Below are 12,972 nucleotides of genomic sequence, written 5' to 3' on the forward strand. Positions count from 1 at the left end.
TAACTCTTCCTTCCTCCCCCTTATTTACTGTTTCTGAGGAATCATCCTTCTCCTTTACTCTTCAGCCAACATCCACCTCTTACATTAAAGCCTTATTGAAGAAACTCAAACCAACCACCCTCTCTGCCGATTGACTCCCAGCTGAATACCTGCAAATAGCAGCAGACGTTATAGCCTACCCTATCTCAATCCTAATTAACCGAACAATAACAGTGGCCACCATCCCGACCATATGGAAAATATCCTATGTCATTCCACTTCACAAGGGTGGCTCCTCCACTGAACCATCGAACTATAGACCCATAGCAATTTTGTCTCCAATAGCCAAAATTATGGAAAGATGTGTTCATAAACAATTACTTCACTATCTTAACCTAAATAATCTTCTGTCCCATACTCAACACGGTTTCAGACCCCACCATAGTACGACCACCGCCCTACTTTCCTTTACTGACTCAGTAAATAAAAACCATAACAGCAAAAAAATAACTTCTGCACTCTTTCTTGATCTGTCAAAAGCTTTTGACATGGTCAATCACAGATTCTGCTCCACACCTAGAAACCTTACACCTTGATAATCCAGCTCTCAGCTGGTTCAAGGCTACCTCTCTGGTAGACAACAAGCAGTCCAATGGCAAAGAAGCTATCTCACCTGCTGCCTAATACCATAGGAGTTCCTCAGGGCTCCATACTAGGTCCCTCCTCTTTTCTGTATTCATAAATGAACTTCACACTGTTATCCCTAAAGCCACCTGTATCCAATACGCAGATGACTCCACCCTGATTTGCTCTGCAGTCTCTCTCTCTGATCTACAAGTAGTCACCCAACACTCCTTTACTGCAGTAGAAAAATGGCTGCAGCATGAAACTCATCCTAAATCCAAAAACAAATTACTAATATTTTTTCCCACCTCAGTGCCCCACCAGTTCAACTTTCTCCACTATCTAATAACAATACCTTCTTAGGTCCAATCTATTAATGGTACCAAAATTGAGCCTGATACCAACACTAAACTTTTAGGGGTCATTATTGATAATAAGCTTAGATTTGATATGCATATCAGTCAAACCATAAAGACAGTAAATAGGAAACTTGGATCCTTGTATAGAATTAAAAACTTCTTAACCCCTACTGCCAAACTCACTATTGCACGCACACATCTCCTCTCTACCTTACTGTATGCCTCTCCTGTCCTTTCCTTCCTCAATAAAAATGAGATCAAGAAACTCTCTGTTGCCTATAATCACATTGCCAGATTTGTAATAAGTGCTCCTCATAGAACTCATCATTGTCATAATCTAAGGAAACTTCGACTGGCTTGAACTACCCAATCTTCTTAAAATGAACCAACTCACTGAAGCATTTAAAATAATCAAACAACCTGATAAAACCCTTCACTGAGTGAAATATTGATTCCCTACTCCAATCTTAGCTGTCTTCGCTCCTCAAATAGATTTCTGGTTCAAACCATCAAATCTAACAACTTGGGTGGTGAAGCTCTCTTTGCCAATTCCATAGGGAAGGTTTGGAATTCCCTCCCTAATAACCTAAGACTTTCCACCTCCCTTTGTCAATTTAAAAATAATCTTAAACAATTTTTTAAGTCTCATTGGCTTTGCCCATGTATTAACCCTGATTAACTCTCCTTGACACATACTATACCCACTCCCCTGTACCTACTAGATGCTACTCTTCCTTTTCAAAGTTTCAAATAATTATCAACCAACGTCCTTAGCATTCTACCTCCTCTGGTTTCTATAGCAATCAAGCTCCTCCTTGCTTGACTGCATACTATAACAGTAAGGATCCTGTAACAACTTACAGAAATATTATTGCATTTTGAGTTGTATTTAAATCACACTGTTGGCAAATGTATCTAAACCAAAAAAATATTGTTCCTGTAACTGTGTATTTATCTGTATGTAATTAATGTTGTACTTTTTTTCTCTGTGGGGCTTTTCTCCCCGGGCCTCCGCAGAAAATGGACATGCATCCAGTTGGACTATCCCGGTCAACAAATGTAAAATAAAATAAATAAATAAATAAAATAAAAATAAATAAAAAATAGAAACTGATTTTTACATGCAAAATGTATATGTATATGTATATATTTATATATATATTTTTTGATTGCGAAATGAACTAAGGTTGATATATTTCCAGCCACGTAGTATATTGTCTTGGATAAAATCACAGACTTAATAATCTACTTAATAATCTGGTTAAATAAGAGGTACCACATCATTATAAATTTTATTTAAAGTACATAAGGGTTATATATTATTATGACAGCTACTACGTAGGGCAGGACCAGCTCGAATGTCACAGTGATGGGGGAATGGATGTGAATTTAACATGTGTACCAATAACACTTTGTTTTATAGCACAATAAACCACTCCCATGCCTGATAAAAAGTATATATATATATATATATATATATATATATATATATATTTAGAAAACTTGTGAGGAAATTATTACTCTATTTTTGTTTTACTTGGAACGCTTGTCTGTGTACTTAATAAAGGATTTTCGACTGGAAACAGACTGCCTGCCTTGCTTGGATTACTTTCAAATACTTAGTAATGCCGTACAATTATATATTTTCTATTATTTTTTGTTTTGTTTTGACTTAAGACGAGTTTAAGTTCGCTACTTCTACTACTATTGTCTGATCTGATTAATATACAGTGATTAACTAGAAATATATGGACTGAAAATCTTCCACACAGAGAAGTTTCTTACACTGTTTTGTCTCTGTAATACACCCATACATATGGCTACAGTTACACTATATCAACATATACTATCCCCTGTTATAGCACATACTTGTTGGACCAGCCCTGCCACTGACATCAGCTGGTAAGGAGTATTTCTGTTCAAAGCCCTTATATAGCATCCCTTGTGGTGTATACGGTGTTTGCCTTGTGACCTACAGCAGTACTCACAAATACTACAAGCGTTACTATGCTCAACAATACATTACTACAAGATAACTGTTTCCACTATATGGGTTGCGTGCACTTTAAATACTACAGAAAACTACTACATACACAGACATACTGACTGTTCTACATACCTTATTAGTAACCCGAGGTGCCGTTAACTGCTGATTCAATCCTTTTCAGTTTGTTTTTCAATGTTCTTTGTAACGTTCCGCTGGTATATACAGATGGTTTGAATGTGTGATAACACATCCTTTTCTAGTTACATATCGGTAACATGTAGTATCCAGTCCACCAATTTCTGTTCCAAAGTAGTTAATTAGATGCACATCAGCTGTGCAGCTACTCTATTAGCTGATACCATGGCAACAGTGGTGTATAACTGAGTACTCCTTTTGGGCATTGTCCGTTTGCCTTACTTTCGAGGGAGATGGCCTAGATGTGTTGTTTGTGATATATTTCAACAGCTACTTGGAGACACACAGAGATATATTAGCTTCATGACTCCTGTGGACTGTGTGTAATGGCTAGATGATTTAGTTGTACATGTGACTACAGATGCTATATTTTGGAACAGTGCTACTTATGCAGGGTTTGTTTGTACCTGATACTTCTGCAGATGTTTAAGTCTGGCAAAGATGTTTGGCCAGTTCAAGGCCATATGGCTATGCATGAACTGTTATGTGGTGTACAGTGTGCTCACCAGACATCCTTGATTTGGTGTACAAGTGAAGCATACTGTGCTGTTACTCACTAATTGCTAACACATCCCGGTGTACACACAACCCTCTGAAATGGGATTGGTGCAAACAAACCCTGTTACATCAGCAGCTGTTCCATTGTATAACAGCAGTGATTTCACATAGGGCCATGTTAGTGTGTCTCTGACAAGGTATGTTAAGGCTTCTGCAGATGTCGTACAGTGTGTGAATGATTTGTGATGTTATTACAGTTTGTATTGTAATATGGGTGATGGTGGGTGTGCTTAGCAGATGCAGGTGTGTAGGAACTGCTTTTATACATAATCGCTATGTGCCTGAGGGTTCCTTCCCTATTTGAACACCTATCCTTTTGTGGACTAATACAATGGTAATTGCAGGCTGATTCATTAAGGCACTATTATGTGGTTCCTGTATAGCATGCAGGTGATGTTAGTCCTTGAATCCCTTCAGTAATACATCTGAATGTAATAACATGTTGCTACATGATAGCTGTGTATTTCTGTCATAGGTATTTGCAGTCATCGTAGTTGTGTTGGTGACTGACCTTCTTTGGCTAGGGTTGCCACCTTTTCATATGGCCATAGTGGGACCTTTTCTGGACACACATCTGGTGTTACAGGCTGACATAAACCCATGGTCAGTACAAGGGATAGAACTTTCCTTTCTTGCCTAAATATAAGCTTATTCTTGTAGCAGTTTAGTTGCTTATCCTGTTTCCTGTAACATGTAGGTATTTTAGATACAGAAATAATGATTGTATGCAACTATTATGTACTACAATCCCAGGACATTTGCCACGTTTAATATATTTGGTCAGGACACAACCACCCAAAGAGGGAGTGTCCCTCGCAAAGTGGGACAGGTGGTAACACTATCATTGGCTCATGTCCATAGAACATATTTGTAATAGTGTATAGGCAAATACTCTCCATATCCTTTGTTCATAAAGGTTGGTAGTGGCGGAATGTGCGATTGCTATGGTCCATGTTATACACTTCAACCACTTTATATGGGAGACCTACAGAATCCCGAAATCACAGTGTTCCAACGCACACAGTACTGGGACCAGACTCCCATACCCCCCATTACCGACATCGACAGTAACTCACGAAAGTAACACGAACATGGAACACACACACACACAGACACACTGCTACTCAACACATCCAAACAAACCATCCTACATTACATATGAGCAGGTGGCCAAGCCCCCCCACACCCCCCATGTAGGTGTCTGCACCCCCCACACCACCCCCTACTTTAATATTCTACCTCCTAGGTTGCATAAACAGACCCACAAAGCTAACCCACAACCACACATTACAGTCCCCCAAGAACACACACCACACACAGAATACACACTTACACACACTACAGCCCTAAGAAACACACTTACACACAGTTACCTACCCAAACCGCAACACCAGAAGCACTGTCTAACTGTCCATTAACATCATGAGATTACACCTCGTGCATCTGGTGTTTTGGTACTGTGTTCTTTTGGATCTTAAGCCTGGGGATTACACGCGTCGGTATGTAAAGCAGTCGGTATGTGGTAGGTATCCCATTTATATGTACCTCCATGGTTATGTAGATGTTGTTAACCTATCTATATGTCTATATATATATATATATATATATATATATATATATATATATGTATATATATATATATATATATATATATATATATATATATATATATATATATATATATATATATATATATATATATATATATATATATATATATATATATATATATATATATATATATCAACATATATCAACTCTCTCTCTCTCTCTCTCTCTCTCTATATATATATATATATATATATATATATATATATATATAATATGATGATGTGTGTGTGTATTTATATATATATATATATATATATATATATATATATATATATATATATATATATAAATATAACATACACCTTTCATTGAGTACATGCCGGTTTGTCCAATTTTAACACATTCCTACCTTTTGTGTTTTATCCTGTCAGTATACACGACTGCCATTGGTACATCTCAGGTAGCTTAGTGGTATGTTATTGTGATGAATGTGTACATGGTTGCGTGTTCTAATCCTGGCAGTGATATCTTACCTCTCAGAGCAGGAACTGGTAGAGCAAGGGTGATTAATGCACATTTCAGTGGTTGTGTGTTCCACATGTTTATTATTCTGTGGAGAACTGCCTATATATGCAAGCTGTGTTTAAGGTATACTATGTAACATGTACACATCTGCGAAGATTTCTGTCAGGGATAGTCCCCATTATTTGGAACTACATCCCTGATTACATTATACAAAACCCCTCATTAACACTCCGGGGAATCCTTGCAGAGTGGGTGGTGAACAGGGATCCTGCAAGTGGCTCTGACCCACAGAGGGACAGTTAGTTAATCAATGGGGTGGCGACAGCAGACACATTTTGCCTATGCTTATGAGTGGCCTCGGCGGTTGGGCATGTACCTATCTATGTATCTATGAACCTGTACATACAGTATGGACACATACTGATAGCTTAATTTACTCTTCAGGTATTGCCTTACCTTTTGCCAATGGCGGCTGTGTGTACAATAGTTGAGGGCTACCTACGCAGGATGCACACAGTAGTACATGACAATTTACAGGTGGTCATGTGTGTGTGCCATCCATGTTTGTTGTGTGTGCAGGTGGAGAAGGCTGTCAGTCCATGAGTGCCTACACTGTCAGTGTGTGTGCTATATGTTCCCTCTTTGCAAAGGCATGGGTATACTGGCCACACCTCCGTCTGCCTACTGGGTCTAGCACAGGGTGTTCATGGTCTGAGTCCACCAGTGCCTATGGGTCCCTTGGCAATGGTGGTGGGCTGTGAGGGCCTTCACCATTCTGTCCCTGCTGCAGCTGTTTCTGCAGGATCATATTGTGTAGCATGGCACATACTATGAATATGTGGGCACACATTCCTGGAGAGTATTGCAGGGCTCCACCAGATATGTCCAAGCAATGGAACTGTGATTTCAGCATCCCAAACACTTGCTCTATGATGATTCTGGTTACTGCATGTGTCTCATTATGGCATTTGCATGGCTGTGTGTGCATTTCTGATGGAAGTCATTATCCACGGTTCCAGTGCATAGCCAGCATCCCCCACCAGGTGGCCATATGGGATGTCCCCCCTGGCAAATACCTGATACTGCTGTGAGGCATGCCAGATGTGGGAGTCGTGATAGCTTTCAGGGCTGCTAGCACACACATCCATGATAATGCCCTGGGCATTGCACATGACCTGGCAATTGATGGAGGGGAATCCCTTGCGGTTTATGTAGTGCCTACCCTGCTCATTGGGTGGTGACTTGATGTATATGTGGGTGCAGTCTATTGCACCCAATACCTCCAGGTAGTCTCCCAGACGGTAGAAGAGACGCATATTGCTGGCCAACTCCTCCTGCATTCGAGGGAAGTATATGTGCTCACTGGCATGTGGTAACATGGCATCCAGGAACTGGTGGAGTACCCTGGATGCTGATGCCTGTGAGATTCCCATGATATCCCCAGTTGGCTTTTGGAAGGTATCTGTGGCTAGAATTCTCAAGCTTACACATACCTTCATGTCCACTGGGATGGGTTCCCCTCTGTTACTTCTGGCTCTGAGGTGTGGCCGGCACAGCTCAACAAGTTGCTGTATGATGTCCCTGTCTACCCTGTAATGCTCTATCTCCAGATCATGTAGCCCCTGGTAGGTTACCCTGGGTCTGAACACTCTTCTCCTCCTCTGGTGCCTGAGATGGTTGTCAGCATCATCCTCCACACCACCGTCAGTTTCCAACACATGCTGGTGAATCAAAGCTATGGCGGCCCCTAACATATACATATTAAAAGTTCTCCGTCTGTATACACCAATGGTGCAGAGTGTCTGGGAATACACAAGTGTGTGTGGGGGGCTTTCACACCTTATACTATTGTGCAATGGATGATGCTGGTGTGATTTGGGTGTGTTTGTGCTATTCCAGCTGCAGGGTATCTTAATTACTGGTTTTACAGTGGGTACTGCTATTGTGGGGCCTTTGGTGTTGACTTACGCTTGTCTGCCATGATTCATTTATTGCCCTTTACTTCTATTTTCAACCTGATTCCCCTCCCATTGTCAGGCATGCATCCAGCTGTCGCCTTTCTTGTTTTCTGCTTCCACAACCCATGATTGTATTGGGAAATGTGTTATGTCGCTGACCTACTGCAAGTTTGCTTTGTTCTGCTGTGACAGTTCTCTTTTTTTTTGCTGTACGGCACCTCCCCTTTCCTGTTCTGCAGGTAGCTGCTAGCAGCCTTGTTAGCTGTTGTCTATGGCCCACTGTGAGTTTCTAGGTGTTAATTACTCATATGTACTCCAATTACCATACTGCAGCATTTCCTTATTGTCTTCCCATATCCTTCCTGTTTCAGCTGTGGTGCGTGCCGCGCACAGCCGTTTACCAGGTTCCGTGCACGTTTTCATCCACGTTCACATGAAATTTCAGTTACCTTGTGTGCTCTCAGCTAAGCAAAGCTATGGCAACTTCCATACCCCTATCCTATGGCTTTGCTTAGCAACACGCTACATGGATTAGCAATGATCCAATGTGCTTACAGCTATGGTGGTGCGCCCCTCTCTTGATGTCATGTTTACCTCCAGGCCACTCCTCAGTGTTGTACTGCTATGCTGTGTGGTACATCCTTATGCCGGTGGGGCATTTGTGATTCAGTATTACTTGACTCATTTGCATGGCATTGACTGCTAATTCCTAGTTACCGCACGGAACACTGCCACAGACCCTTAGCAACCCTTGCGCCATGGTTGTGGTGTAGCATGCGTGTCATTCACTATTATGGGGATATCATGAATTGCGTTACATTGCAGTTTTATGACATCTAAATATATTTTCCTTGTGATCCTGTTTGTGCACCGATGCACTGTGGTTTTACTTTGCGATGGTGTGGCCATGACATTAAATGTTATTTTTTATATGTTGTGAATGTTGTTTTATGCCATTGGCTATATATTTAGCCATAGGCATATATTAACATTATAATACATAAGTTTGGTCCAATTTCATGACTCCAATTTTATGTTTGACAAAATGTAAACTGTTTTTCTTTGGTTTACATTTCTACATGCACCACTTCATGAATCGCTATAGATCTTCATTTGCATGCTATACTGCTGCATATGGGGTAATTAGCATACATGCACCGGGAGCTGTCAGCTCTGGTGTATGCTGGTAGTGCATGTGGAAACAGCTCTTACCTGTATTACTTGGCAGCCATATTTGGTGCTAGATCGCCGACGATACTCTGGCGCATGGCGCAAGCTTCATGAATCCCAGGGAATGTGTTTCCTTTCTTTTTTATTGTATAAAATAAATCTGAACAAAGTCAACAAAACAGATCACACACACACACACACACACACACACACACACACACACACACACACACACACACACACACACACACACACACACACATGATTGTGCATGCACATGTATGCATAGGTAGCACTTACTAAGCTACAAGAATCTTTAGAAGCTTAGCCATGCATTCCTATGAAATTTTTAGCCGTTATATGTTGATGACAAATAACCCAGAGATGAACAGAACATTTACATGTTGCCTCTATCCATGAAGCACAAGGGTGCTAAACCGGGGGGTGAATTTGCAGTTGCCCATCCATTTATCCAGATTATGTCTGAATAGTGTAAGTATTTTGCCTTACATTGCGAGGAAGATGATTCCAAAGATGTGGTATTCTCTGTGACAGTTATCTATCCTTCCAACATGTTCTGTTTATGTTTCAAAAGAGATTTAGATCTCTTGAGAGGGTGTTATGCCTTCAATGAATTTGAAAATGTACAATAGGTCTTTTGAGGCTCAGTATATGAGGCAGAGATTGCCCCTTAGCAATCTGTATGACATTGAGAAGAAGAACAAGGATTTGAGATGGTTTAAATAATTTTTATGATTTACACCCTTGATTTTTTTAGTAAGAAAGCATTGCAGGCATTTAAGTTTTCAAGTGTTTGGACAGGTATATACCAAAGGGAAAGTTATATTTAATGATGAGGCTGATAACTGCAGAATGGAGTGGAATGATCACATCCCAGGACCTGGATGCCATATCCTTAGTAATAAGCTGTGCAATGAAAAAGCACTTTCTTACAGTAGTGGATACATGGTGATCAAAGAATAGTTTACAAGGTACAAAGAGTTTGCTATATAGATTGGAAGTAGGATGTGATAATTATGTTTATGATTTGTTTACTTGCTAACATTCTGCTGAATATCCACCTATGACTATGCTGATCATTATGCCATAGAGATAAGAATTTCGCCTGCTGTTTTAATATTATTTTTATTTTATTTTATTCTGTGGAAAATAATATATTGAAGCTAATTCAACTAGGGATTGAAATACAACTATGCCTACTATAATAAGAAACGCTGTCAAAAAGTGTCAAGAAGTGTCAAATAATGTTACATAGTTATCACGTAGGATCGCTCAGTTTGTTAGTAAAATTGCTTTATACATCTTTATATTTTTATATTTTTATATATTTTAATATATAGTTCCATATGTTCTAATACAATTGTGTATTTTAACTACTATGAGCTTTAGTTTTCATATATTTGTGACTTGAAGTCTTGGCAACTGTTTTGATTTCGTTTCAACTTGATTGATTAATTACATCAGTTAACAAGCCCGCCAAAAAATGGCTCTTGTATATAAATATAGCTGAATTGTATATGTGAGCTGACTATCTGAAGAAGCATAGCTCCGCTATGCGAAAGCGCTCATTTCATCTTGTTATATTAAACGGATTTTAATTTTTACTACAACGGAGGCTCCTTATTATTCGTGGTGACTTCTTCTGTTTCCTGTTACCAGTTACTTGTTCTTTTTTGTCAGAAGGCGTCTTCAAGAACCAAAAACAGTCTTTTACCTACGAACAGTTTCTGCTTTGAACATGCTGTTTTGGTTCTACACATGGATTCGACTGATATCGAATTGGATTTTAGACCAGAGGCGAGGGAGGTCGTGACACCAGTATGGGAATCTCTTTTACACTATAATACCAACCCTTTATTGACTCTGGAGCTATCGAACCACACCACTCCGGTGAATGCTACTAATAATGGTGAGATGTTAACTGAATTTAATTCTCTCAGTAAGACTTTTCAGGATGACCTATACAAACTACAGAGGTATGCTTGGCAACGCTTACACCTTGAGGCATGCCTGCATTTTAAAGTGATACCTCGCGGCATGCGAGTATTTTGCATGCCGACATATGGGGAAAGCCACCCACACTGCTACAAATGGCAAGACCTAAACATAGATCTGGGTTTCAACTATATTAGACTACTGTTAGACTACTTTGCCTTTAGAAACAGAATTAAGGAGCAAGGTAGACTCACAACAACGCCACCTTAATGAGTCTTACAAATCGAATACTGTCGACAGAGGTTAGACAATATACACAAGTACATTTGTTTAGTGAGAGACTCAGACAAAGCGAAACAAAGGAAGCTGGTCAGAGATTGTTATGACTTTGCTAACGGCCAGATATTTGTTTGGCCAAGAACTGCACACTCTCCGACCATGACAGAGACTGTGACTCCTTTTCATACTACCACCACCACTGCTATACATCTTATAGCTGCAGAAGTTAATGCTGCACCACCAACTGTGACTGTTAACAATTCTCAATCTCTTGGCACTTTGTCACAATCTGCTTTGAATAGCAGTCCCTTGGGATACAATTCTGCCAACAATACCCCTCTCCCTAATCAACAAGCTGACAAGAATAATATGACATCTGGGGCCAGACCCAAGGACACAGCAACTACGTCTACCCATTTTTTACCATTCCCCGTCAAACAACAGACGGCGTGGAGAGGCCGTTCCAACAGCAGGGGCCTCAAGAGGAAAGGTTCAGGAGAGAAATATGGACAGATGAGAAAACTAAGGAACTGAGTGACTTAGTTTGCAATCTCTCAGACATTTCCCTGACAGAATCTACCATCACACTTCTTAACAAAGGATTGAACTTTATACCCTCTCAACTTAGTTGTTTAAATGAAACGCTGATAGATCTTAGATTGTTCTGTCGCAATGTGGCTTTAAAATTACAGTTTAAAGATAATATTTCTATACAGACAAATGGTATCAAAGAATTCTTTAAACGAAAGAGCAACTATATGCCACCCATTCCCCATAACTTGGAATGTTTTTCCAAATTATGTGAAAATGACATCTATGACTATTATGGTAAGAACAAGAATAGATGTAATTTTTTCAATCTGACAAAACAAGAGAAAAAAATCACTTACTAAGTTGAAACGTGATGTAGCAATAACTGTTAAACCTGCAGATAAAGGTGGTGCGGTAGTTTTATTGAACACCACTGACTATGTAAACACTATGACAACTTTGCTTGCAGATACTGACACGTATTCTCCAGTATCCAAAACTTTTATAGAAAATACCATTAAGAGAATACAGGCAGATTTGTATGACTTGTTACTCTGTGGGCAAATTAGCTGTGAGACCTACGAATATTTTATGATTGAACACCCTATGATACCCATCATAAAAGGTCTGCCCAAAATACATAAAAATATCACACCCGTGCCGATGAGACCAATAGTAGCTAGTGAGAGATGGTGCACATATATTATTTCTTCCTTTTTGGAACGAATGTTAAGACCCATGGTGAATGCAATTCCTGATATACTATCAGATTCATACCAATTGATTGAATTCTTGAGAGACTTTAAACTTGACAGAGATGTCTCTAATTATCTTTTAGTAACTATGGATGTAGTCAACTTATTTACATGCATTCCTAACGAGTTAGGACAACAAGCCATAAATGATTTATTACTCAGTAGATCTCAATATACTCGTAATAGACAGATTTTGATAAACTATCTACTTGAGGTTGTACTTAATAATAACATCTTCATGTTCAAAGATAAATTTTATTTACAGAAGTGGGGGGTTGCCATGGGCACCCCCTGCGCAAACAGTTATGCAAATTTAGTAGTCCATGAATGGGAGAGTAATTTTTTGTTCAAACACATCTTGTTTAGAAATGTTAAACTTTACAAAAGGTTTGTGGATGATGTACTCTTTGTGTGGGAAGGCACTCATGTAGACTGTATTAAATTCATAAAAGAAATAGAAGCTACGAGCCCCTTCCTTAGATTCACTGTTGAAACCTCGAACACTGAGATTAACTTTTTAGATTTAACTCTCAAATTTAATATAG

The sequence above is a fragment of the Protopterus annectens genome, chromosome 2.part2 (genome assembly GCF_019279795.1).
Source record: "Protopterus annectens isolate FY-2018-M chromosome 2.part2, PAN1.0, whole genome shotgun sequence".
Lineage (NCBI taxonomy): Eukaryota > Metazoa > Chordata > Ceratodontiformes > Protopteridae > Protopterus > Protopterus annectens.